Genomic DNA, 6,512 nt, shown 5'->3' on the forward strand with positions numbered 1-6,512 from the left:
CAAAAGTCTTCTGACCGCTCCTTTGGGGATTCTTTTGATTTTGTGTGTGGCAGGCCGAGAAGCGGCCATTTTATGTTTCTTGTGTGGTGAGCTGAGAAGCGGCCATTTTATGTTTCTTGCGTGGCGAGCTGAGAAGAGGCCATTTTATGTTTCTTGTGTGGTGAGCTGAGAAGTGGCCATTTTAAGTTTATAGCGTGCCGTTTTGAGTAGGAGATTGCAGCTAGTTGTTGACCAGCCATCCTGTTAAACAATATATACTTAGAGTTTAAATCATATTTTTATTAGTAGTAGTAGGTATAGGTGAAAGTAATTTTATTGCTTGGAATCGCCATTCATTATTTAGTTTTCTAATTACCATTTCGCCATTTTCTCCCTAGTATTTTTAACTATTTTTAAAAAATTATTGATATTATCATTTTTCTATTTTAACCTCCACCCTTAAATCACCCCATTAAAGTCACCATATTTATTTAATTTCTTTAATTCGCTATCTTTATATTTACTCTATTTCTTTAAGTAGCCATCTTTATTTTAGTTTCCTATTTCTTTAAGTCACTATCTTATTCTATTTTCCACATGAAATTCACTGCCACATTTACTTCGTTCCTTTAAGTTGCTATCTTTATTCTGTTTCCTACATTAACAAGTGCCATATTTATTTCCGACACCAAATATTTTCTTTAAATCATCATTTTTTAAATATCTACTTCCTTTTAATCGATACTTTAATAATTATCTAGGCAATTCCATTCCTGGAACTTTATTATTTAAATCAGTAAATCAATTAATTCAGCGGTATCTAAAGTCTGAAATATGGGGCAGTGTGTGGGCAGCTTTTCCCACTGGATTCCCAGAGGAGCAGCTCTCTTCTCCACTGGATTCCCAGAGGAAGCCCAGGCCCATCTACACTGCCACTGGACCTTCAGAGGAAAACCACCCTTCTACAGGATCACTGCTCCAGCAGAATCACATCTATCACTGCAGGAAGACTGCAGTCACCATTTAATGGGACTGCTGCCAACACCCTGACCAACAGGGTGTCAGGTCGTATTCTGACTCTGTCAGTGTTGTTTTGTATTAGTGCATTGTTATGGTTTTTTAAATTTTATTTTCTTCCCCAATAAAGAACTATTATTCCCATAAGAGTCTTTATTAGGGAAGAACTCCTTATCTTTGGGAACTCCCATATCTTTATTAGGGAAGAGCTCCCATATATTTGCCTGAGAACCCCTTAATTTCAAAATTAAAACAATTTGGAGGGAGGGGGTTTACATTTGCCATTTCAGGGGAAGCTTCTGCCTTCCTTAGCAGACACCTGTCTTTTCAAACCAAGGCAGATTTCTATAACAAACCCCCCTCTTATTCTTTATAAATTATTTGGCTTGAGCAATATTTCTTGTCCATTTGTATGTTTTGGACTACGCTGGTAATTAGTCAAATAAAACGGGATTCAACAAGGAAGAAATATCAAACCATCTGTAGCACATAAAAGGAAGAAGCGTAATTTCTTCCACCATTCTATCCCCAATGCATTGCCCCACTAGCTAGATTTTAACATTGGTTCCCAATTTTGGACCGGTACCTGGGTTATTTTTCTGATATCTTTTGCTATTTCCAGGATGACATCCCTGTTCTCATCTATATTCAACAATCTGATATATTATAAACTTTCCACAAGTACCCACTTCTTTAGTCAATAGTCTAAAGCCAATCTATTTTGATACACTATGGTTTTTGTTTGGCTTTGTTGACTTGGTATTAATTCTGATGCCTGAGCACTTCTGTTTGTTAATATCTCGAAAACTGCTTGGAGTCTTATCATAGAATTCAGCACATAAATTGGGGTTAATAATGAGTTAGATTGCTGTGCTGGTTTTACCTTTTTGTTTACTAATTGTTTTTTACCGAATCTTGGACTACACCCCTAAGGGCAAATGGGAAACAAATCCATCTCTCTCCTTTTGGATATTCAATTCCCAGTCTACAACCACTTTTTCCTAAGTTTCTTGCAATCCAATATTTTTTCCCGTTTTGCCTACAGGTACTTAATTTGGATATTAACAGTGCCTGTTCACACGGGTTTGTGCAATAAAAGAGGAACTTTGGTTTCTTTCTATGTAATGCTTTCGGTAGCATTTGTGATACAATCTTGCCATTATCCTGAAAGGGAAAAGACAAAAGATGAGTGACAGAAAAAGGAATAACAGAGGTCTGGTATGGCTTATATCCCCACCTCCCATGCCTATGGGGTTGCAGCCTGTTGGAACCCTGGATGATGAGAACTTTAGATTTTCTGTACAGACAGACTCTGACACCCTGGAGAGCACTGCATTTGACCTGAGGTCGTGGAACAGGCTTCCAAAATTGATTGATAGCACTGGGGTCATGGGTGTGCAATTGGTTAGAGGTGTATAATATCACAGGGTGGAAAATGTAGAGTTTGGGTTTTAGAATATCATAATAAATATGAAGCAAGATGGAGGTTTTAGGGTGGAGACAGGTTGTTCTTCTTTACCTTCTTCTTCCTTCTTCTCCATGCGTTTGGGTGGTCTTTTGTAATTAGACAGAAAAGTCCACACTGTGGTCTTTGAGGGATTAGTTATTGGGTTAAAAGGGAAAATAATTTAGGTGTCATTTCTTAATTGGATAGTTTAGCCTTAAAAGACCTTGTAACAAGAGATAGTGAGCCATTTTGTGCCTTGCTAAAGAAAGACTGCAGAACTCATGGCTGTGAGGCTGTCACATTGATAAGAAATAATAAACACCTGAGTCTGAACGTGAACTATCGTCTCAAGTGCCTTCATTTCTGACCTCGACAGAGGTAGAAAAAGGGAGCTGAAAACCGGCAGCAAGCCATTGCAGGTGTATTTGATCTTCTCGGTGGCAAGTACAGCGGCCAACTCGGTCTTGCTCTCTTTTTCCCTTGTCACTTCCTTTTTCCTAATTTCCAGGCAAATAATTTTTGACATTCCTTAACTGTTTCCCACCGTTCCTCAGGTATCTCCCATTCAACAGGCAATATAATTCCCATCTACAAAGCAAAGTTATTACTTCAGTTGTTTTGAGTTCTATTTGGATAGGGGGTAGATTTGGTGCTTGACATTTCATGCAATGAGAGTCCGTTTTTTTGAACTACAATATGAATTTTTTCCACAATTTAAACATTTAGATATAACTTAGCTAGCACGTCTGGTATTGGGATGAATCAGACAGGGTATACGATATGCCTCTGATAGAAGTTGTAATTCTTTTTCTTCCTATAAGTCACAGGCTAAGGCCAGAATATGAGAACTCTCTGTCTGAACCAGTCCTGATGCTCCTGTTTGAAGAGGAAGGATTGAAGAGGAAGACACCCAGGGAGGTGTCTCAGAACCTGTCCAGGAGGCGGTGCTGCTGCGGCCGTGGGGCAGAGCGGGTGCGGAAGGCGGGTCCGGGGCGGGAGCGGAGGAGGAGCGGGAGGAAGGGCAGGGAGAGGGGAAGGGGAAGAGCAGGAAGGCGAGGAGCACGAAGAGGAGCGGCCCGCGGAGGAGCAGCAGTGGCAGGAGCATTGCGGGGCTCCACGGCGAGCCCGCTGAGCCCGCAGCTCGGCTGGCCCCGGCAGCATCGCATTGCCCTGCGTGCCGCGGGTGAGCGCGGAGGGGAAGCTCGCCCCGAGCCGATCGCGGCAGCTCCGGGAGGGATTTTTGGGGGGCGAAAGGAGGGAGGTTGGAGGGGTTTGGGTCTCGCGGAATCCGGAGTCGCGTCCCAAATATATTTCGGTTTTGCTGGGAGCGGTATTTTTTCTTCCTATGACGAGGGGACATTTTTGGATGTGGCCGGAGTGCAGAGCTGAGCCGTGAATGGCCCGGGGGGATTTTGCGGGGCCCACGTGGCGCTCGGCCGGTGCCGGCGGGCGGGCCACGGGTTTGGGGATCCCCGGGAGAGGCGGGGATGAAAGGCGGGAGCCCCGGCGTGGGGAGAGGGGCGATAGCAGAGCTGGGGGAGCTCCGGCAGGCTGGAGGGGCGGTGGAGCCGGGAGATGAGTGGGGCCCAGGCCCCGAGCCTGAAAGTATTGTCGGGGAGCGGGGGAAGCGCTGAGTGCCTGGGGTGGGGGGATGCTGGAGAAGGGGACCCTGGGACACCTGGCAGCCGCCCTCGAATTGATATAAAATTTCAATAGTCAATCCGGATTTTATTTTTATGTCTTTTATTTTAAAGCAAGCAAGCAAGCAGCGCTGGGTGCTCTGGGAGTCACCGCTCCACTCATGGCACACACCACTTACAAGTTCAGTAAAGTATATATACTGTTTTTAAGCCTACAAAGCATTTTCCAATGTTAGGTTAGTCCAAATCAGCAAATATCAATAAGCTGGGAGCAGCAATTTCATAATCTTTTCAGGTGGTTCCTGGCTTCCTGTCCTTCCTGTGGTCATCTGGAGGGAGGCCTTACACTGGTGTCTGCTACATGATTTTGTCAAGTGCATCAAGCTTTTTATTATACCTAAGCATTTAATTGCTTTGTTAGCTTTACCACAACATCCTCTGTTTTATTCTAAGCAACAGTCGTCTTGCTACCTCATCTCTTTTACTCGTCTATACTTCATTGATTTTGATGCTTTATTTGGTTATTGGGTCAGAAAGTTTCAGAACCTTTCCTTGTATCTTTTGCACACAGCAGATAGAAGCATTTGCTGATTCCGTTGCCAATTGACACGAATCACAAAAACATTTTTCACAATCCCTCCCCTTTAAGTTATTGAGTCATGTCTTTGCTTGAAATTGAGCTGATACTTTTTGGGTTGCAGTGTTTTTTGGTTCTGCTTTGGCCTTGCCTATCATAAGGGAGAGAGTTTTTTCTCCTGTGGTTGTTATTTTAGGGTTTATGAGCATTGCTGAAATCTGCATTCCCTGGATCACTGAATGCATTAGACTAATAAAGCATGGAATCATACATGGTATAAACAATAGGCCTAATGCAGAAAAAAGCAACACGAACCCCAACTTTTTCCACCAGGCTCCTTCAAACAAATTATTCCTCCAATTGTCAGTTAATATGGAATTCCATTTTTGCACTGGAACATGTGCAACTTGTTTAATTTTGTCTGCCAGATTTGTAATAGCTTCTCCATTATCATCAATCTCTAAACAGCACTCAGATGTACTAAATTTTCCACAAAACTCCCTTTCTTCAGCTCATAAGTAATCTGGGGCTAGCCTATTCTGATATACTGCTGCTCTGGTCTGGCTTAGTTTTCTAGCTGCAAGTTTCAATGCCTCTGATGTTTGATTAAAAGTAATTTCTACAATGGTCTGTAATCTAATAATTTGGTTAAGCATATAAATAGGGGTTCTATAACCCCAGCTGGTGTCCTGAGCCCAGGAGGCAGGATCACAGTAATCTGTGATCCATTGGGAAGTCCATTCTTCATTTTTCCAGGTCTGTTTTCCTCCTATTTCAGTTTGTTTTCTTCTGCGCAGAGTTTCCTAAAGAGATTGTCCTAAATATTCACCTTTGCTCTTTGGTAGCAAAAAGAATGCAGGTTGTATAATTGCAATTGTACAGGTACCTCTCCATCTCTTTGATAATTCATCATATGCCCTTTTACCACATATCCAAAATAATCCATTTGAAGCTTTCCAATTTTCAGCCTTCTGCCCCTGATTTTCCCAATATCCCTTAAGATCTTTTACCTCCTCTAAAGGATTAGCAGGTGTTACACTTTTTCAGCAAACAGTTCCATTGGTACAATTGATGGAGCAATAACCTGTTGGTGGTTTTGGCCACCAGGTTGTAAAAGTGGAGTTGGTGGTGTATATCAACTTGCAGGAGGTATGTCCTACATACGTAGTACAATTGTTTCCTTTCCTAGAAATACAAATTATGCCTACTACTTCATGAGTCAATATTTACCCCTGAGGTTGAATTTCGTTAAATCTTTGTGTCGTGTTCCATAATAGCAACTGATCAGGTCCAACCCCTTCTCCCCTCCACGGCCATTGCTCGGTCATTTGGGATCCCCACCAACCCAACAGTTAATCACATTTAATTCCTTAACTACTTTTTGCATCAGATCAATAAACAAATTTTTTTCCTAACATGGGGAGGTCCCAGTCCCTGAGTCTTTTCTTAGTTTTTTTATACAGGTCACTTCCTGCTCTTGTTCTTTTTGGTTTGAACTTCCCCTAAATGCTTTGTGATGTTTTTCACTAACTCTTCCTTGAATTTATCTTGTATTCCCCCTTTATTTGAGTATCCCCACGTTCTGACTTTGGGAAAAGAGAAGAATGGTTCTCCCTGGTGACAAAATTGATAGTTTCCAGGTGCCCATCCTCCCACTCCTGAATCTGTTGCTACCCAGTAACCCTTTTCTCCTATTGTACAAGTTTCAAGTTGTCCTGGCCCATAACATCCTACATTAATATGAGTGTGTGCTTGGGCCATGGTCCAGCCATACTTTACATTTTGGTAGCACTTCAAGCAGGGATTGGTTTCCCATTCCCTGGAAGACCCAACAGTACCAGAAGGCCCCACA

The sequence above is a fragment of the Passer domesticus genome, chromosome 29 (genome assembly GCF_036417665.1).
Source record: "Passer domesticus isolate bPasDom1 chromosome 29, bPasDom1.hap1, whole genome shotgun sequence".
Taxonomy (NCBI): domain Eukaryota; kingdom Metazoa; phylum Chordata; class Aves; order Passeriformes; family Passeridae; genus Passer; species Passer domesticus.